This window comes from Aplidium turbinatum, chromosome 7, assembly GCF_918807975.1.
Source record: "Aplidium turbinatum chromosome 7, kaAplTurb1.1, whole genome shotgun sequence".
NCBI lineage: Eukaryota > Metazoa > Chordata > Ascidiacea > Aplousobranchia > Polyclinidae > Aplidium > Aplidium turbinatum.
In genome coordinates, this window is record NC_137478.1 from 10,727,324 (window position 1) to 10,750,439 (window position 23,116).

A 23,116-nucleotide genomic window follows, 5' to 3' on the forward strand; every position below is an offset into this window, starting at 1 on the left:
TCATAAATGTAGTTGCACTGATGAGAATTTAGTATTCGAAAACGCGTTTTGCAACATTGCTTTGCACGCTCCAATGCCTGATGGTAGCCTAATCTCTGGTAGGTTTCCGTCACGCGTTGAAGCAGTGCAAGATCATGTGTTTCGTTTTTCTTTGTTTATTGCATTGATCGGTTAGTGCCTGCTTATTTGCAGACATTTCTGAATAAATACAGTTTGTTTGCAATGACTAAAGAAAAACAACAAGTCGAAGAAACGGAAGTCTCCATCTTCCAGCAATCTAAGTAGTCAGACTTGGAATTTCTCAATGTAGAAAGAAAAAAGTTTTCTCTGCCTATAAAACGTTGAATGGTAGTTTTATTAAATATTTCTGGAAACTTCCTTGGTTTCATATTATCTGAATTTTCTTTGTGTTTGCTTGTGAAAGCGTTTTATTTTTCTGTTGAGCCCGTCTCATCTTGGGTTGACTGCTTTTCTTTGCCACTTTGTCAGATTGCCTCATTCGTTTCTTATCTAATAGCTTTTGCTTCTCTGTAAGGCGATTTTTCCCTGGTGTACTTGTTATACTGTAACAGCTAATTTCATTTTATTTCTTGATTGACTGGAACGCTTTCGAGGCAAAGCTTTTGGCAAAGGAAAGATATCGGCATATGGGCTGTTTTATATCGATATTTTATATCAATATATCCGTATTACGAAATTGAATTAATGTAAAATAATGACGCTATTCAACATGGTTTAATGTGTCAAAAAGATTTTAAACTATACTGCTTTCAAAAATATGCTTGAAATTTAATCGTTAATTAGGTAGCCATAGTTGAGCCACTTGGCTCAACTAAGGGTCGGTGAAGTGGCTCAACTATGGAGCAGCGCTCAGTTTGAACACAACACGAAAATTTGGTCAATTCCTTTTGATGATGGTGGCGTACAGTATGAGCGATCTTTTCTTTTGATCCAGCAGTTTAAATTCTACGCAAATTAAAACTTTAAGCTTTGGTATATTACATACAAAAACTTTTGCCTTTCCAACTGCTAACTTCCTGAATGAGCTAAGCTGACTTTTTCTCAAGAAAAAACGGTTTTTAGTGAGAAAAATACATAGCCTAATTTGAGCTAGCGAACTCATCTTTCGCAAGAACCGTTTGAAACTAACAACGAAGAACAACCATTTTACTGCAAACACTTTGATGTGGTCACGGTGCAATGATTTTGAACAAATCAATAAAAAATCCTGGTGGATCAACTAAGGAACCGGCTCAACTATGGTTACTTTCCCCTAATCAGAAATAATTTTGATGGTTTCTCGCAGTGGCACGTTGGTAAATAGCGATGTCACATCGAAACTCACCATAACACTATTAGGAGGACATTTAAAATCTTTTAGCTTTTCCATGATTTGTTTAGTAGAATTTAGCATGTAGCATAAGTGTTCGGAATGTAAGCTACGGCTTTGTGAAATTGTCCAGAAATTTTGCCAGTTGATATTCCGGAGTGTCAATCATGAAACGACCGGTCTCACGGCATTACCTGGCTTATGTACTTTAATCAAACCATATCATTTTCCAGGGTAACTTCCAGTGGGGATCAGACATTTTATTATGCTTATCGAATTTTTTTCAAACATTTTTGAACATAATATTGAAGAGACCTTTCTTTAGAAATTATTGGATGTACTTTAACATTGTCTTCGATGTCAATGAATGAATTTGTTTTTATCTTTTACAATTTATCACTAGGCTACGTTATGTTGACGACATTTTTGCAATTTTTGACAACGATCGGTCTTGTTCCCAACTTTTAAACCTTTTAAATGCTCAACATCAAAATATCAAATTTACGGTTGGAAAATCTGATAACACTATTGCCTTTTTAAATGTTGAAGTAAAAATAAATTATGATTCGTTTGACACACAGATCTGGAGAAAACTCACCAACACTGGCCTGCTTTTAAATTACAACGCTTTTTTCCCAAATACCTACTGCAAGTAGAATTCTGGATTAATTTTATGTCTTTTATCTTGTGCCCGTTTGGTTTGTTCGACGGACTTATTGTTCCACAATGAAACGAATAGGCTAAAAAATATGCCACATTTAAATGGATACCCAATTACCCATCATATTTTTTTGATAAAATATTGAAAGCTTTTTTGGATAACAAACCGAGAGACACCTACCAGAAGAAGACAATTTTAGCAATTTTTTTGATGTAGGCCTATCATTCTTGGAAAAAGATTCGGTAAGACTTTTCGAAAATCTAGCTAAAATTTTTAAAAAGAAATTCGATTGTAACATTTACCTTGTAGCCTATATGGAACGTTCGAAGTAAGCAAATATTTCCAACTAAAGTCGCCTACACCCTTTGCTCTAAGCTCTAATGTCGTGTATAAATTCAGTTGTTTGCGAGACGCAAGCCTTACATACCCGTATTAGGGTGGATCGATTTAGGTGGAGTGAAAACACTTTTTTCCTCATTTTGCTTAGCTTGGGGTTGGAAAACTTGCGAATTACTACTAAAAACAGTTATGCAAAATTAAAATGTAATCTGACGACATCTTGATCTGCCACCAGCCACTTGAAAATTTATTATTTCCTTCTACATTAGGGTGGATCAATTTAGGGGGGTGTAAAACTTTTTTTCTCATTTTGCTTAGCTTGTGTAGCCAAAACTTACCATAGGGAATATAGAACATTGTGTTAAAAGTATATTTCAATCGAACAAATTTTTGATCTGCAACCAGGCCATTACTTATCGACTAAAAACGCTAAAATACAAAAATAGGCTACATGCAAATGTGTTTGAATTTGACGTTAACATAGTGATTTATTGCAATGCAATGGAAATGATAATATGCATCAAACTTCCTCACTTTTGATGAAATAGTCACGTTTCGATTCCAACTTGGGCATTTCTTGTCGTGATTCAATGCGTGAGCGTATAAATGATAAATCTATCTCTCGAATTAACCCCGCACACCGCCGCTGAAGCTTCCGTCACCAACTTGACGCACTTTTCACCACCTGTGTGTGACATGGAAGTCGAGGGAATAAAAGTTCTGGAATGTCCTTAGCTGCAATCATGTCTTGTAATTTTTGGTCCCTCATATTTCTTGTCACAGTAGGCTCGGTGAGATTGAGAAGCTGCCAGTTAACCATATCATAGTATTCGTTGGCGTCAAACTTTAAGGGCGAAGTGCAGAATCGTCGCATTGCTTTCTGTTCGTGATGTCTTGATCGGGTTTTCTGAATTCACTTAAGTCAAAGCTCACGGATTATTTGCCGTTCATCTGTGATCATGGCCAACGTAATGTTTTTTGAGTGCGCGAAGTATCCATTTCTCTGGAAAACACGTTTCTCATGAGACATGTAGCCTATTTGCACATCTGGATGGACCAAAAACCGGACCGCGTGAATTTTCCGGTCCTCTTTGAAAATCTCTTGCTTCGTGTATGGAGCATCTTCCCAAAAAGTTCGAGAAGATTCTTCTCCTTGCGTTTGAGACCGCCGCAGATCGCGTTGTTACATCCAGGCACAGCAGCCAATGGATTGTATGTTCATCGGGCGTTGTGAGGTCCACATTCCATATACTAAATTATCTGTCCTGGGGTCGTTATACGGGACATTGTTAGATAATGCGTTTTGCAGTCTGACATTCTGAGGCACATGCACAAGATGGTGAGGCCCCATTGAAACATGTTGCTGTTGAAACGGCCCACCTCAGTCAGCAAGCGATTGAGCTTCACCCATTCCTTCCGAGGTAGTTCTGCTCCAGGTAGTGTGTTAGTATTGGGAGGGCCTGTGAATTGGGTTGGTCTGGCAACTTCTCTCCATTCACTGTTCCAAACTTCGGTAAAGTGGAAGTTAGACTTGCAGATATCTGCAGCATGTCGGGAAAAGGGGCGTCGAGATTTCAAGCACTGGGGCTTTTGGGAGTGTGAGTTTATGACAATCTGGTTGAGGAGGTGGTCATCCCTTGACATAGCTTGTAAAACTAGACTGTGTACGTGATTTTCCCCACTTAGTCTACCTGGGGCGATGCCGGATAGCACCGGCACAAAGTCGGTGGGAGTTGGAAGCAGGCAACCAGTGATTATTCTCATGGTGGTGTTGAGGGCAGTGTCAATTTTGCTAGCGTGTGCGCTGCGGCACCAAGTAGGGGAAGCCTATTCCGAGGTGCTGTAAGCAAGTGCAAAAGCACTTGTGCCGAGTGCAGATGTACTAGAACCCCACGATGTTCCAGCTAAGCATCTCAGCAAGTTGTTGCGTGCTGATAGCTTAGCGTGGAGGGCTTCAGCATGGTGTTTGTAGATTAATTGTCGGTCGAGATTCACTCCTTGGTCGGTATGGCATGGGTTGTGTGGAAGTGGGATTCCGTTGAGAGAGACTGACAATTGGCGAGTAGATTCCATGTTGCAAAGGTAAAAAGGTGTGACAGTGATCTTTGCCAGGCTCAGTTTTAGTATCCAAAGCTTCAGGTAGTCTGCGATTTGGGTCATGTCATCTGTAAGTGCTTCCTCCACCACATGCCAGTATACTTGTCAGAATGGAGTAGTGCCAGATCATCAGCATAGCCGTACTGGCGTGACGTAGTCTCTGGCATGTCACTGATGTAGATGTTAAATAGTAGAAGTGATAAGCATGATCCTTGCTGAACACCATTTCTTAAGCGGCTGGGCCGGCTGCACTTCTCATCACTTGTCTTCAGCAAAAAGGTCCGATTTGCCAGAATGTTGGCGAGAAATCTCACTACCTTTTTGTTTTTGTCACTAAAAAGGTCCGTTAGGGTTAGCCCTTGATGCCACACAGTATCATAGGCAGCAGTGAGGTCTACCAAGATAACTCCTGCTTCGTTGGCATCGTTGCCCTTCTAGAAACTTTCCTCAATATCCTCGGTCAGCTTGACTGCTTGATGAGTCGTACAGGGTCCGTGCCGAAAGCCAGCTTGTTCTTTTGGTAGCTGGGAATCAACAACTGGCTCGAGTCTAGTTAGCAGGAGCCGTATCAGGATCTTACATGGAACGTAGAGTAGTGATATTGGACGATAGCTCTTAGGATCATCAGCTGGCTTGTTTGGTTTAAGTAGGCTAGTGTTACTACAGTTGCTTTTCGCCAGGTTTTAGGTATGGCCTGGAGGGTCAGGCAAGCAGAATAGAAGCTTTTTAACCATGCCGAATATTTGAGATCACAGTGCCTTAAGAATTCTGGAGGGGTATTATCGGGCCCTTGTGCTTTCCCACTTTTAACTTGTTTAATGACAAATGCAAGTTCTCTGTTGCTGAAGGGGGCTAACAAATGACTATCTACGCTTGGGGCGTTCCAGAGCCACCTGCATTCCAGCTTCACCGCATGGGCATGCTTTTCATTTACCACTTTAAATTTGCCATTGGTAATGATATCCGTGAGCTTGGACTTAAGCGAATTCAAAAAGCTCGATCAAGCCATCACGAATAGAGAACAATGCGACGATTCTGTATTCCGCCCTTAAAATTTGACGCCAACGAATACTACGTATGGTTGACTGGCAGGCTCTCAATCTCAGCGAGCCTACTGTAACAAGAAACATTGGGGACAAAGAATTGCGAGACATGATTGCAGCTAAGGACACTCCAAAACTTTTATTCCCTCGATTTCCATGTCAGGCCCGTAGCCAGCCGGGGGCCAGGGGGGCCGGGCCTCGCCCCCCTGGCAAAATCCCAACATTCTTGAGCAACAGCTGCAATTATAATGGTTTTGCCCATTTTCCCGTTGCACAGTTCCAACTGGCCCAATTAACTACAATTGTTTTGTTCAGTTAACAGCTATGATGATTAAACAATTTCGCCCCCCCCCCCCTAACTCCTCCTTTGGCAACCTCAACAGGTTCAATGGTAGGCACTTTTACGTATTACACTGCCCGAAGAGGTAACCGCAACCATGCGTAACGTATATGACATTACTGGTGTTTTAGTCACAGCTTTTCTCATAAACTCCATTGATTGCAGTCACTACAATTCTTCTTGCACTCAGTTCAGTTGCAGAAGAAAAAATAGTATTAGCAGAGGGTGGGAATCGAACCCACGCAATCGAAATTACTACTCCTCTGCCCTAACCATTGGGCAACGTTGGTTGTGGTGATGCATTCAGTTAAATTTCTTTGTATCAAAATCTTTCGATAAAGACGACCAGTTAATCACGTGTTGAGTCATGTCACGCATGATAGCGCTACCAAAATCAGCGACGTCGTATGTCACGCATGGTTGCGGTTACCTTTTCGGGCAGTGTAATACGTAAAAGTGCCTACCAGGTTCAATTCAACCAAGGCCAACACGTGTTAGGTTGGTAAAAAAATTGTCAGAAACTGTGTAAAATAAAAATGTTTTGGGAAAGAATGATAACCTAACAAAGAGGGAATGGATTTCCAGCAGGCCTACAAACCGGTACAAATTAGGCTATACTTAATTCTTACCATTCTTAAATACTTACCATACTTAATTCATACTTAATTCATACCCATTACTTACCATACTTAATTCTAAGGGTCAGTGATAACCAATCTGTGCAGTGATAAACCAAATTTGTGCAGTTAAGCAGTGTTTATTTTTTTTCTTCAATCCAATCAGTGTAAATAAATTTTGTTTCTAGTTTTCTGATCTGTGAAGTGTTCAACCTTGCAGCAGATATTGCTACATTTGAATCTAGCACTGCCGTTTGTGAGTGTGGATTCTCAGTGTTAACAAGGGCTGACGCTCCCACTAGACGGAGCATGTTACAACCAAGACAGGCAAACTTAGTGCTTATAGCCTTTGAACATTCTGTATCGAAACCTATCGATTTAGACTTGTTTGTGAGACGGCTTGCATCCAAACATCCGCGACTGCAATTGCAATAGACTAGCTCACGGTTGTATAGGCGGAATGTAATCATATATATCAAAATCCTCGGCACTAGCTTCTTCGAGCCAGTTAAAGTTTTTGCTCGTAACAAGTACCGCTATTTATACAACAAGTCAACAATTGCTTTGTTATGTTGGTCATTGTAATATGGTTGCTGTGATAAGAGACCAGAGTTGGTCTTAACCAGTGGCGTAGCCAAAGGGGGGGGGTTACAACCCCCCCCTTTGGCACGCGTGTGACGTCACGATATTGAGAATGCTGCTTTCAGTCTCTTTATGCTTGAGCATGATGCTTTCAGTCTAAAAAAATTTGCCTAATTTTAAACAAAACTGCATTAAATGAGCGAGTTGTGCCAATACCTAACATTCAAACATCTCAGCCAGGAATTAGCAACAAGAAAACATAGAGACTTAGCTTTATTTCCGAAAAATGCTGAAGAAAACATGATCTTATCCTTTTGCTATGCCACCTGACAGCACCATTTTACAGGAATATTCATACCCACATTTTTGTTGAAAATGCTCTCAGAATGCACCAAATTCAAAGTAATTTTTCAAAATTTTCTGGGGGAGGCCCCCCAGACCCCCCGTCGCTGAGTGTCGTTTTAGGCGAACACGCCGTCGGGCTTCGCCCGCCGGTCGTCAAACTCAAAACCTCTCCTTTCAAAAATCCTGGCTACGCTACTGGTCTTAACACTAAACTGACATATTGCAATTTTGTGGATACCGGTGTTTAAGAGGTTAAAATGCCAAAATCATTCAAATTTTTTCGGCCTCCCCTAACGAAAAGTTGGCCCCCTCTTGCTCTGCGGTTTGGCTACGGCCCTGTTCCATGTCACACACAGGTGGTAGAAAGGTGCGTCAAGTTGGTGACGGAAGCTTTAGCGGCGGTGTGCGGGGTTAATTCGAGAGATGGATTTATTAGGCTGTGGGCCGACCTCGATTTTTCGCTTTAAAAATGCAATTGAGTTGCACCCCCCTTGTAGACAATACTTTCTTGATATGGTTCGATAGAGTAATTTTTACTGAGTCCAAAACAAAAAAGTTCAAGCAAAAACCTGTGTTCGCTAAAAAGATATTAGGCTTGGAAGATATTAAAAAGAACGCGGATGAACATACTTACAGGCACTACTTCTATGTGACGCTTCATGATTCGGCGCAAGCGATTGGTTGGCAACACCTCGATTACACCCACTTGTCGTGTCATTTAACGCACATAACCTAGCAACGATCAAAGCGAAGTCAGGACTGCAGTAGTGTTTTTCTTGATCAAACTTAATTTATTTTGCATTCTTCATGGTTTAGGCCACCGTTTTGAACTTTATGTTCGATAGCTTGTTACACATAAAAAAAATTTAAAGTAAAACCAACCAACCAGTGATCACCATTCTTATTGCTTATTAGAGGCTACCAGAAGGTGAGTAAAATGACTAGTTGACTATCAAGTTCCTACTACCTAAATGTTATTTTAAAGTATGAAGCTAATGATCATACCAAATACCTATTTTATATTTGGAAGTGCGGATTATTTCACTTAAAACCATTGTGGTTTTACCACCTTTTCTTTTGTTGGCTTTATTATTGTATTTTGTTTCTACAATTGGTTTGGTTTCTGAATCTTTATCCTCTGATTGGAAAATCCTTGAAAGGTTAATCCTGGAAGTTTCGCATACTTGTAGAGGCTTTTGATGCAATATCGCTTGATTTGCCTTTCAACAAAGAAAAATGAATTCAATTGAACGCATATTTAACATTTAAAAGTCATCGCAAACACAAATATGCTAGGCATGTCCAGTGGTGGATATATAAAAACATTAGGGGGGGGGGAGCACTACAGTTTAAAACAAAGGAAATTATGTAGCCTAATACAACATAGACAATGCAAAATTTGTTAAAAAACAAACATAGTGGGAGAGGGTCTGGGATGCTTGCCCCCCATAAAAGTTTACCTTGCTTTGATGACATTTCGTACACTTTAAGGCCTAATGGTGTAAATTTTGTATTAAGACACACACTTTATATTTTACCAAGTTTATCAAAATTAGACTTCTGTAGAAGTTAATTGTGTCACAAATTTTGATTTCAAATTAAAGCTTTGTTTTAAACATGCTATCTTTATCATGGCCACAAAGAAATTTTAATGATTGATTTGTTGAAGGTTTGTATAGTGCTGTGTTGGCTTTTAATAGAATTTTGAAAATTTGCTGATGTGGCCCAAACTTCTCTTAGTGTAGGCCTACATGGCACATTTCACCTCATACATTGAAATAGTCCAAATTAATTGTCAACTAGTTGAGTGAGCAATGTGTTTGTAGATTCCTACTATACCGTTCCTTATTATACAACCTAGTTTACATTAGTTTGTTTTAGGATGGACCCTCGGCCCCAGAACCTCATACAAGGATGATCTCATTCCTTTAATGCATATCTTGATCATATATGTACTGCATAAAAACAAAGTGTGCCTGATACAATTGCCATCACCGAACACTGTTTTGGCTTGTCCATTGTACTTTGTAGACAAAATAAAGTAATATTCTTTTACAGAGGTTTATAGGCTATGTCTCTCAGTCACATTTTGCTATGAGCATAAAAACTGCATTTATGTGTATCTTCATTGATCACAATTTGATTTGTTTTGCAGATACAGTAGAATTCGCCTATAACGGCTTCGTTTATAACATCAATTCGCCTATTACGTCACATTTTGCTCGGTCCCGGCAGAATTCCTATCTTTTACGTACATTGTAGTTCGGCTACAACAGCATCGCCTATAACGTCAATTCGCATGTAACAGCACCCTTTATTGGTCCCCAGACGTCTTTTGTTCGTTTATAACGTCACTTTAAGCCATCACCTTCACCACCAACCGTCAGTCTTTTAATCCAGTTAGCGCTGCTGCTTGCGAAATGTCTTCCCTTTATTTTGCTACGTCGTTCGCAACAGGGACTTTAATTAACTGAATTAACTTTTTTCCCCGCCTGAAAAACTATCACATGTAAAAAGCAGCTCTACGGCTGACCTTCAAACAACTCAAAGCAACAGTTGTACGTGCAGTAGACTACTGTATAAACTAATTAACTGAATTAACTTTTTTTCCCACGTGAAAAACTATCACGTGTAAAAAGCAGCTCTACAGCTGTGTCAAATCCGTGTCAAAACCGAAACAGCTCAAGATCAATGCCTTTTTTTGCTAATAAACAATGAACTTCTCTACTACTGTATGTAACGAGCTGTGTTGCGTAAGTTTTTTGTAGCCTACCTTTTGCTGTTTTAGGTTATTTTTTTTAAACAATTTCTTTGTTTACTGTATTTTCTGCGTGCCTTTTGTCAGTTTGGTTGTACACAGTAACCCTGACTGGATTATACACTTCTTTCTTTAATCAAAAGACAGTTGTAGAATAGTTTGCGGTAGTTCGTCTATAACGTCAATTCGGCTATAACGTCAGTTTTTGCAAATCCCCTAGAGGTGCCGTTATAGGCGAATTCTACTGTATGTTTGTGGTCTTATCGGACTCGTGGTGATTATTCTGCTGTTGAAATTTGAAGTCTTGCACTTTCTACTTCATCAATGCAAAGTCCATGATAAAGAATTTGAACTACATAGTCAATAGTCATTGTACTGTCATGGACATATACTATATCAGAATTAATGTACTATATCCACCTACTCTAGTATGATACAATATTCCAAAAGTATACATGTAAACTTTTGCTTATAGCCTATTTCATTGGTATATTAAAAGAAATTATATAATACCCTTCAATTGTTCTGAAGTTATGGGTTTTTATGGTTACTTTGACTATGCATTTTATTATAATCACTCTTAAAATGAATTATTCTGAAGTCAGGTGTTTTTATGATTACTTTCATACCACTCATATGCTGATGATATACAATTGTATTTGCGTGTTACTGATGAAGATTCATTGTGTTGTATTAAGTCAAAATTCCAAAAATGTATGGTTGATATCTCAAATTGGATGTCTTATAATATGTTGAAACTGAATCAAGAAAAATGTGAGTTTATTGTATTTTCTCCGAAACGGTGTATTTCAAAATTTAATGACATGACCCTTACCCTGAGTAATATCGATCTTTCTTCTTCTAACTCAATTAAATTGCTTGGTGTAACATTAAATCAACATTTGTGTTTAGAAAACTTTGTCAGTTCCACTGTCAAATCTTGCTTTTTTCATCTTAGAAATATTGGTTCCATCAGACAGTTTATTAATGTTGATGCTTGTAAAACTTTAACTCATGCACTTGTGACGTCCAGGCTTGATTATTCAAATTCATTGTTAAATAACATTCCACATTGTAGCCTACTGTTTTGCGTCTTCAAAGAGTTCAGAATGCTGCTGCTCGGCTAATTACTTTAACACGTCAACGTGAGCATATCACTCCTATACTAAAATCCCTGCATTGGCTTCCAGTATTGTATCGTATTCGCTTCAAAATATGTCTATTAATTTATAAAGTTTTCCATGGTTTTGCTCCAAACTATCTGGACACTTTGCTTGTTCATTATAAACCTGCCAGAACTTTGCGTTCTCAACATCAATTGCTCTTGTGCAACCCTTCATATAAGACACAATATGGAAATCGTACCTTCCCAGTTGTTGCTGCCAGTTGCTGGAACTGTTTGCCTATTTGTGTGAAAGAAGCAGAAAATTTAAATGAATTCAAAACTCGCTTGAAAACGTTCTACTTCAATGAACATTATGACTGAAATTACCGTATTAATTATCACCATTGTCATGTACAGCGCCCAGGAGCATAGTTTGACTGTGGATGTGGCGCTATATAAATGTTGTTATTATTATTATTATTATTACTTTGGCTGTGCATTTCATTACGATCACCCTTAAAAGGAATTTATTGGTAAGAACACACATATTGCACATCATGTTATACTATGTGTTCTTAGGCATTAAAGGCATAGGCCTACTAAAGGAAAATTTCAAACCGGAATTAAGCATTAAAATGAGTAAACTGAACATTCAAGAATACATTTCAAAAACAATTACCCAAAAAAAATTTGTTTTCAATGGCGCTGGCAAGGCCCAAAGTCCAGAGTTTCATTTATTTTCATTTTTTTCAAAATGACCAAAACGTGCAAACACTACTCGAGAATACGTCATAAAGGCCAGCAATAACAAAAGCCACGTTACCAATCTGATGTTTTGAGCAAACTGTCTGCTGTTTTGATGTTAAAATGTGCTGTTTTGATGTAAATACATACATAGCCTACAGTCAAATCGCCCGCAGTAACAATTATTGCGTGATCGGTTGATTGCTAGCCTTTATGACGTAGACTGCACAGTCGCACGCTTCGTTGCTCAGGCTCAATCTCATTTTGAAAGCTCTGACAAAAGCACGCCCACAATGGTGGTCAGACCGCAATGGGGCAAAATTTTATTGAAAATCGTTTTATGGTAGCATGTTAAACACAAAGAACGTGGAAAGTCGCCAAGTCAGGTTTTTCCTTTAGTACCCCTTTAAGAATTGTTTTGACAAAAGTGTAGTATTAACTGACATTATTCCATACGTGTGTCACACAAACATGTTAATATAGAAAATTGTAACTTCCATCATTAGACAGATTAATGGAAGAGCACTTGTTTGCTGAAAATGATTTATTGTTGTGAATAACTGCCATTGCACTTGCAGGCAGTGGCATCGGCGGCAGTGGCCGAGTGGTTAGCGCGTTGGGCTCGCAGTCGAGAGCCTGCATGTTCGACTCCAGCCACCCGCACTTGCTGTTGTTTCTCTGGGCAAGAAACTTTACGATAATTGCCTCTACCCAGTGATCGATTTCGAGTAATGGGTAGTACCAAATTTAAGTCATAAGCAGAGTAGACAACCGGAAACAGACATTGCCGTCGGCTGCAGCGTGGGTCAGGTGTACGTCGGAAGGCGTACACCGATGCATAGCGCTCAAGTCCGCTTTCCCGCAATGCAGGGTAAAAATATGAAAAACAAACAAACAAACAGGCCTATAGATTTGTTGATAAACCACCATAGATTGTCAATGGTGGTTTATCATTGTCAACATTGTCATTACAAAAAGTTAATTGTCTGTTAGTGCTATTTTATTTGCTTCTACCAAATTTGTAGCATCTGCTTTTTTCATTATTTGTGCATAGCCTATAAACAATTATACAAAAAACTGCCAACATGCAAAAATTCTATCTTTTTGACTCGCTGGTAACAAATAAAATTGAATGAATTCAGTTTTTTTGTATTAGCCTAATAATATTTTATAAAAGGAGAAAATAAACAGCTATTAAACTATAGCCTATCAATCAGAGAATTTAGTCCATCACAAGTGATACGGTAGTGATCTTTGAGGTCTCATACGCCTGTAGCCTACTGTATATTTATCACAAATATGCATTGCTCAGTGGTTTACAATGCATGCATTTTCAGTGCTTTTTATGCTGAGTGCAAAGTAGGAAAGCACATTTTCTAAGGTTTTTGATGACCCCAAGGGGTAGGCTATTTGCCATTTTCACTGACTTAGATGTAGGCACTACAGTATATGAACAAGGCCATATATATGATAGTAGTGGGCTTGTGGTATAGCTTTAACGTTTAAATGAAGAAACCAATCCTATTAAAAAGCGAACAAAGAATTTAAAGTTATTTTACAAAGGTCATGAAACAAGGAAGGTTGTTGAACAAAGATACCAAGGTCAGGAGCAAAATGGTTGGAATGCAAGGTTAATCTAATCAAAAAATATATAGCCCAGAAATAGACAGTTTGGTGTTGAAATACAATCACTTTAAGTCTCATTTTCGCACTGATATTGCGGAGAGCCACAGTTAATTAGAAATGATCCATCTGTTTAGAGAAGAAGACAAATAGAAAGATAGGTTTATTTTCTTCTTTTTTATGTTGTGTTTACGTATTCTACATTGCAACAGGCAAGAAAAATGCGAAACTACTGCTACCAAACCAACTTTCATGCAGTCCTGACTTAGCTTTGATCGTTGCTAGGTTATGTGCGCACCGATGCGTTAAATGCACGACAAGTGGGTGTAATCGAGGTGTTGCCAGCCAATCGCTTGCGCCGAATCATGAAGCGTCACATAGAAGTAGTGCCTGTAAGTGTGTTCATCCGCGTTCTTTTTAATATCTTCCAAGCCTAATATCTTTTTAGCGAACACAGGTTTTTGCTTGAACTTTTTTGTTTTGGACTCAGTAAAAATTACTCTATCGAACCATATTAAGAAAGTATTGTCTACAGGGGGGGATGCAACTCAACTAACGAATTTTCAGACTCGGCCCACAGCCTATATACGCTCACGCATCGACAAGAAATGCCCAAGTTCGAATCGAAACGTGACTATTTCATCTAAAGCGAGGAAGTTTGATGCATATTATCATTTCCATTGCATTGCAATAAATCTGTATGCCAACGTCAAATTCAAATACATTTGCATGTATTTTTGCGTTTTTAATGGATATGGACAGCTTTGTCTGATGCAAATAAATTATTATTATTATTTAGTCGATAAGTAATGGCCTGGTTGCAGATCAAAAATTTGTTCGATCGAAATATAGCCTACTATTAGCACAGTGTTCTATATGCCCAATGTCAAGTTTTGGCTACACAAGCTAAGCAAAATTAAAAAAAAAAAGTTTTACACCCCCCTTAAATTGATCCACCCTAATGTAGAAGGAAATAATAAATTTTCAAGTGACTGGTGGCAGATCAAGATATCGTCAGATTACATTCTAATTTTGCACAACAGTTTTTAGTAGTAATTGGCAAGTTTTCCAACTCCAAGCTAAGCAAAATGAGGAAAAAAGTGTTTTCACTCCACCCTAACCCGTATGTCAACAAGACATTTATCGACTAAAGCTGGAGAACATCTGAATTTGAATTCTATACAGAAAAGTGCAACCAAAGATCACATTTTCTCATGTACACAATGCGAAAACAACGTTTCTATCAAGCAATTTGAAATCATGTCCAGAGGCAGGTCTGAGTATCAAACCAAGATCTTAGAAGCCTTGTAGTTGTAGCCTACATAAAACGTTACAATCCACTTTTGAACAGACAATTATAGGCTATGCTTGCGGCTCATCTTCATTGCTCTATTTTAAAATTAGTTTTTTTCGCACTTTACTTTTTTGCCACATCATGTGATCTGTTCAAACACCTTTTGTTGCAGTTACATTGATTCTCGTAGAGCCCATATCGTTGAGTTTGAGCTAGTCAGAAATCAGAAGTAGGCTACTGTGCAGTTTTTGTTTTTTCCTGTTTATAGATTTAGTAAACCATTGTTATTTTATTCAGATGCAGCTAAATTGTATGTTTTGTTTTCCCGCGCTTTTACAAAGTAAGCAGCAAAGATTTTGCTCTCCAGGTCTAAATATACAAATTGGATTAAAGAAAAACTTAGGCCTGGAGAATAGCAAATTTTAGTCAAATTTAGAGAGGAATTTAATTGTGGTCATTTCAGTCCAAAAATTTTCGAAATCGATAAAGAATTCGCAAAAACAGAACAATTCAAAGAAACCCATATCAAGAATCCAAGTCTGCGGTTGCCGCATGTAACAAACAAGCAATTGACTCGCCAGCCTCAGCTTTGAAAGAATAGGGATGAGGAAAGTAAATTATTATCCAGTGAAGCAATTGAAGTACAGTACGGTAGAAAATTTATCAAACAATCATCAGTAAGCCATGTGGATTAATTGTTTTACATTCTATTGTGTAACATCTTGTTTGCTGCCCATTATCAAATCGGTTCAAAGTTTGTCCTAAAATTTTTTGTTTTAAATTCAGTTGTTTTTTAAACTTTTCTGGATTAGTGTGTGTTGTATCGGTATAAATCAATTTAATTAAACCAGCGCAAGAGTTTTTAATGATAATTTACTTAGTTTTTGACATAAAAATCGAACGTTGGCCCAGAGTCACTATATACATAGTCTGGAAAGTCAATGGCAAATCTGACTGAGCTTGTTGTTTACAGCGCCACCTAGGAAAGCTATGGTTAAATCACAGAATCTGCTTGGAAGGTATGCAAATACAGGCATATTGTCTACTATCAACGGTGAAACTGTGCATGATATTGTGGTTGCAGACTTGTTTTTAACTATTGTAGAATGTTTAGGATGTTAGTTACAGTTATTATCTAGACAAATTCGTTTGATCTACTTTTCTGAGGCTTAGGTTAGCATGACTACAAGTAGTTAAAAGATGATGTGAGTTTTCAAATTACTAAGGAATTGATTAGTTTATAGTTTGAAGTAGTGGTCTTTAAAGTTCATAAGTTTCAATGTGCCAAGTTTATACATCAGCTTACTAATTGAAGGGATTAATTAATAAATATTTGTGGAAGTTTTAAGCTGAAGTAGGCTTGAAATTAGTACCGTAATTGGCAGATGCTACTTAGCCAGCATCATTTCCAAAAACATTAATTGATTGATTAATTCAGTTGACAATTATTTTAAAAAGGTCTATAAAGTTGTTTTATTTAGTGATACAACAAAACGGTGATAGGTTTCAATCTGTAATACTCAAAATAGCCACTCCCAAAAATAATTCATAAACAAAGAGCATTAGCAAGACAAATTTGAGTGTAAGTATGTTGTACGGTATGTACCGGTAGGTTCAGTAATTTAAAGCAACAATATCGCAAAGTTCTGAGATTTAACTTAAAACTAGTTAGGCTGAAGGAAGATACAGCAGAATCAGATACCTACCGTAACTTGTTCCATATTTGGGGAACCTGGTTTGCGACATAGCATCTTAATTGGTTATGTACAGACTGGAAATTTGATTGAATGGACCAGTTAAGGCACTTATGCTGACAAAGGTTATGTTTTGTTTATTTCCTTTGTGTTGCAATTTCGTATTTTTTATTAGCATGCTGTTTTTTTGTAGGTCTATCAGTCTACTTTGAGACTACTAGCAAACACTGGTTTAATGCAGTAACCGGTTAACTACTAGCCTACTTTGCTTTGTATCATCTTCTTTTTCACATCACAGAAAACATAAGCTTATGACTGCTTGAGGTTTCAGTGGCATGGCTGAAGTTTTTCTTGAAGTGGCTACCATTACTAATTGCTTGTGATCTGCTTGACATATGTTACAAACTACGTATAAGCTATCATAACTTGTCAAAATCAACAACTTGGCAGTTCATTTTAAATATGTGAATTGTTTGCATGAATTGTTTTGCATGAATTGTTTGCATGTAAAAATAAACGATTTTCACATAAAGTCATATTTTCCAAAAAATAAAGTTATATTATTGATTTTTTAATGTCATATAAAAATGGCTCTAGTAATAACTATATTTCATGTATTATATATATATTTATGACAATGCAGCAATAAGTGTACAAAAAGGTTTACAATTATACAATTTTTAAAAGTCATTAAAATGTTGTCACAATGCTTGGAAGCTCTTCAAGACATGAGTGAAGAAGATCTTATATTTTTCGATGAGGTATGTTGAGCTTGACTTGTTTACATGCAAAATACTATTCAATCAAATATAATTATTACTATCTAAACCTAAAGCTTACTTTTTAACAATTCTCCCCAACAGCATTATCTGTTAACCGGGTTATTGTGATTATTCTTGTATTTTTTTTTGTCTTTTTGCATGTATGGTAATTAATATGGACTTATTGGTGTGATGCAAATACCGTAAAACCTCTATTTCACCGCCATGGCACTCTATTTTTCAACTCTTGTTTAAAAGTGGCGTTCTATTAGAGGTGACGTTCAATTAGAGGTTGGCGCACTACTTTTCGACTAGCTGGTCAGAATTTTGAAATAAAGTTTATTAATGAAAAGAAAAAACACCAAACACATTTACCGGTATATACAGGTAATTTTTAGTTTAAAATTCGTTTGTTTTTAGTTTAAAATTGAAGCAACCTGTCAGGCCCCAGGATTGGCAACACGGCAAAGTGGTGTTCTATTGGAAGTGGCGTTCAATTAGAGGGAGGCGCTCTATTTTTCAACCCTTCTTTAAAAGTGGCGTTCTATTAGAGGTGGCGTTCAAATAGAGGTGGCGCTCAAATAGGGGTTTTACGGTAAATTGTAATAATAATATTATCAATATGAAATTTGGAAATCTAGCCAATGAAATACTTAACTGCTTCAGGGTTGAAATACTTAACTGCTTCAGTACTTAGTTGCTTCAGGGCCTTCAGGTTGAAAAAGTTAGTTTTCAAAAGCATAATTTACACGATTATGATGGTGCTACTTTAGAAGTGCATTAATTCAATAATTCCGAGCTATATTTACATTTTGAGGTACCAGTAATGAACGTTCTTCTTTGGATGCCATTTTTTGCATACTATATATAGCAATTGAATGTGACTTATTTTACACATTTACATTACTGGTATGCTAAAGAACAATGGTATCACGTGGTCACCTTAGTTCGTAGAGATTAATAGCACTTGAAGAAGATGGTGCATTACTGAATTTATTTGTATTTTACAGTTGAATGAAGATTTTTATGGTGGAAATTCGTCTATGAAAGAGAAATTCTCTTCGAAAAGTGGGGTATTACACCGACATATTGCTCAATGAAATCAACAACCTTAATCTGCCTAATGCATATCAATCATGACTATTGTAAAGAAAGCTTATTGCCGGACTTGGACTGTGCAGGGTATACAGCAATCCATTAACTGGAAACCCTCTACGAAGGCGCTTTTGAAGAACTTTTCTAGACCCTTGCTATGTTAAAATGTATTGTTTTCGCTGTGATGGTCAGAAATAAAAAAAACTGAACTTATAAAAAAAAGTGCTGTATGCGTCTGAGGAGCTAACAATCGCATAAGCCGAACAGTGCACTACGTAGCACTCCGAAAAGTTTAAACAATTCTAAAAGCAAACATTGAGGGAGAATTCCTGTTGTATTTTGTTATCCATTTTTCATTTGTACAATAAACATTGTAGCATGCTTTCAAGCTGATTTCATAGTGCATTACTTTAAAAAAGAATAAAATAGGCTTTCTATTAATACCGTAACTTAAATACTGTAAAAAGTACACAGAAGGGTGCCAATGTGGCAATGATGTAGTTGCAGTGAAAGTACAGTAAACCACTCTTATAACCCCCATTCATTCGAATGAACTAAAAAGTATAAGAAACCATGCGGATTAAAATTCTCGTTTATGTACTCATACTGTATGTTATATGTGAGGTTTACTGTACCGGAAATTAGCATACAGTAACAGTATGCATTGTAGATACGGAGTTCCTTCAATGTAGGTAGCCTACAGATTCTCAAAGTGCCAATTTCAATCACTGTTTTATGCAGTCTTGAGTAAAGCGCAGTATGCTGGAGTGGTTAGTCTAATGTTCACTTTCAACATTAGATCCCTTCACTGCAGAGTGCTTTACAATATCTAAAGTTTTAGCGGTACTGCTAAACATTCGAACTGTAGGCACGGTATCACATGCAACTCTTTGATGCTGTCGACCGAAGTAGTGTTCAAGAGGATCCTGCTTTATTCTTGCTGGTACGGTACATAATCTGCGCCAGCAGCAGACGTTTCTCGAATTATTGCTGGTAAGGACGATACGAGAAGAGCATCTGAAGCTTTACTTAGTAGTACCTTTTCTCTATTGACATCCCAACTAAATCTGAAAATCAATGACCTATCATAAATAACATTTAGCAATGTATGTTACAATTAGCACACGTGTTCATCACTAATTAACTATACACAGGGATGCTAGATTAGTGAATCTTCTCAATATACGAGTACCGTACAGTAGCAGTGAGCACCAATGCTAATTGCTTAAATTAAAGAAAAAAACATAATATGTGTGACACATTACGTGATTCACTAGGCATAAGCTCTTAATTTTTACTAATGTCAACCATCATGACATATATACAGCATAAAATTATACTATTTTATTGTGTTGATCTTACCTGATGAAACTGTTTTGCCCACTGTGCTGTTGAAACAGAAAACCTTTTCTTTTAATCACTTGGAACTTTGTACAAGTAACAAAATCCCATATTTGTACTGCTGTTACATTGTGGTAAACAGCAGTTTATTCCACCACATTTACGCTTAACTTGGGACATTATCAAACTAAATAATCATAACTAAGATAATTCACAACCCTAAATAAAGTACAGTATTTCATTATGAACTGTAATGCTAATAACAACAAAAGATAATTGCTAACAAAGGTAGTGGTTAACCAGTTAATGCATTAGTGTCTGCTGGTAGACCAATTGATCTTCAAAGAACGGCATGCTTAAAATAAGAATAGGACATTGCAACACAAAGGAAAGAAACATAACCTTTGTCAGCATAAGTGCCTTAACTGGTCCATTCAATCAAATTTCCAGTCTGTACATAATCAATTAAGATGCTATATATGTCGCAAACTAGGTTCCCCAAATATGGAACATGTTACGGTATCTGATTCTGCTGTATCTTCCAAATTATTTTTGGGAGTGGCTATTTTGAGTGCCACAGATTGAAACCTAACAACTTTTTGTTGTATCTTTATACATTATTTTAAAATAACTGTCAACTGAATTAGTTGATCAATCAATGTTTTTGGAAATGATGCTGGCTAAGTAGCATCTGCCAATTACGGTACTAATTTCAAGCCTATTTCAGCTTTAAAGCTTCCACAAATATTTATTAATTAATCCCTTCAATTAGTAAGCTGATGTATAAACTTGGCACATTGAAACTTATGAACTTTAAAGACCACTACTTCAAACTATAAACTAATCAATTCCTTAGTAATTTGAAAACTCACATCATCTTTTAACTACTTGTAGTCATGCTAACCTAAGCCTCAGAAAAGTAGACCAAACGAATTTGTCTAGATAATAACTGTAACTAAAATCCTAAACATTCTACATTAGTTAAAAACAAGTCTGCAACCACAATATCATGCACAGTTTCACCGTTGATAGTAGACAATATGCCTGTATTTGCATACCTTCCAAGCAGATTCTGTGATTTAACCATAGCTTTCCTAGGTGGCGCTGTAAACAACAAGCTCAAAACACGACTTTCCAGACTATGTATATAGTGACTCTGGTTGGCCAGCAATCAAGCCTAGTCAGTTTTTAAGCAGGGCTGCCAGACAAGTTTGGATCAATCGCACTTAGCCTAAATCGACAAAAATGCTTTTTTTTTCTTGCTTTTATTTCAATGCGAAGTGTTTGATTTTTTTAATTGAATTTAAATTTTGTTGCTTTATGTCAGTGGAAAAGTGACAAAAATTGTCATAAATTGTTATTTTGGGCTCAAACTTTGTAATGATACGTCGTCTGGATTTGATATTTGTTAAATTTCGTCTGAAGAAAACATTATTGACCTATTGTGTTATTCGGTTACACTCAATTATTTCTCATTTACATTCTATTCAATTTGTTTGTCAAATTATATGGTCACATTGCGCTAGTTTCATGCAGCCTAACAGGTACCACTGAGAGTCACTCAGCCATTTCTTTTATGACAGAACAATAGGCCTAGGCAGTGCCGGTGTTAGGGTATTTCGGGCCCTGTGCGGAATGTGCTTTGCGGGCCCCAATGACAATAATCCAATTCAGTAGCGTATAGCTAGGTACTTTGAAAGGGGAGGAGTGGTGGTGACGGCGTGATCGCCGAATGCGACAACCAGCGGCGGGGGGGTCTGGGGGCCTCCCCCAGAAAATTTTGAAAAATTACTTTGAATTTGGAGCATTCTGAGAGCATGTTTAACAAAAATTTAGGTATGAATATTACTGTAAAATGGTGCTGTCAGGTGGCATAGCAAAAGGATAAGATCATGCTTTCTTTGGCATTTTTCGGAAATAAAGCTATGTCTCTATGTTGAGTCTGGATGCAACCTATTTCATCCCTGAAAAATTCGTACCCTGAAGTCGTGTAACAAAATTAAATTTCGACCTATTTCGTCCCCTGAAAAGATCGAGAAATTCTGAAATGTTTGCGGCAACTCCGATCAGCGACTTAGGCTATGTCGTTTTTTTTTCTCGATCTTTTCAGGGTACGAAATGTTCAGGTGACGAAATAGGTTTCTTGTTGCTAATTCCTTTGTTGAATTCATTTGTTGAATTTTCCCATTGAAAATGACAAAATTACTGCATTTTCTGAGTAAATTGTGGGCCCCCTAATCTGCGGGCCCTGTGCGATCGCACGGTTTGCACATCCCAAAGACCGGCACTGGGCCTAGGCTATACCTTTTTTTTAAATTGTGATTATTTTTGTATTGTAATACTGTTACTGAAAATGTTTTTACTCGTAGCCTTGAACTATTTATTGGCTTGAACTTTTCTTGGTTGCACTGAAGTTTAAACGCCCTTGCTACAAGAGTTTATTGATTTCAAAAGTTTTTCCTATTTTTAATCAGCCGGAATAAAGTTTATATTTGAATAAAACCACAGGACGAGCGCGCGCGCGCTTTTTGGTTGCGCCACCCGGCAAGCGTCTATAGACGCAAATTCTTGTTGCTTAACTTTGGAACAACGTTTACGGTCGTATACAACTTGTATTGTTTCGGTGAATACCCTAAAGCTTCTGTTATCTAACAGAAATAGTTTGGCTTCAATAAATCATGGTTATAGTTTTGCTTCGTAAGGAAAAAGCTGGTCTGTTTACAAGCAGGTTTGAGAAATTCAGTTCAAACTGGCTATTCAATGAGTCTTTTCACGTTGATTCAAGGCCTGGACACGTTGAATTCATGTAAAAACTGCTGATTACTCCACGCCCAATGAATTGCCGAAGCTGAATACGTTTCGCATAAGTTCATTTGCCTTTTAAGGAGTTTCAAAAGCAGGTCAAGATTTGTTTCATCACAAGGGTTTTTGAACAAGTCATTTTACATTTATTGAAGGCCTGAATACGTTGAATCTATGTAAAAGAAGCTGATATACGGTTTGAAGAAGAAGATATGCCATTTGGAGTAGTTTAAAATGAGTTAACAAGCCCATATTACAGCCGAAACGCCGGCAGAAGTTTTGCAAAAAAAAAACCCGTTGGGATGGCACCATGACGTAAGCGAAACCGCCGATGGGAAGTGGTTGGATCGCAGCAGCACATGATTTTTTTTCTTTCATTACCGGTAATATTACTGAACATCAGCCTATCTTGTTTCAACGTAATTTGCAGATGCTTGACATTTGTCACATTAAGAACTGGGAAGCAGCTGACTCGATGACTGATATATTCTTTCGCTGCTTCCTGTCTGTTGTGGTATTTAGATAGCTATGGTACTATTTTATTC

At 37.4% G+C, this 23,116-nt stretch overlaps 1 long non-coding RNA gene across 1 annotated transcript; it reads left to right on the forward strand.

Annotated features, from left to right (window-relative positions):
* The first annotated feature begins 5,803 nt into the window (after positions 1 to 5,803).
* LOC145774274 (uncharacterized) lies at positions 5,804 to 6,623 on the forward strand. Its single transcript, XR_014290017.1, has 2 exons — positions 5,804 to 5,853; positions 6,278 to 6,623. It is a non-coding gene; the product is annotated as an uncharacterized LOC145774274 (long non-coding RNA).
* Positions 6,624 to 23,116: the final 16,493 nt, after the last annotated feature.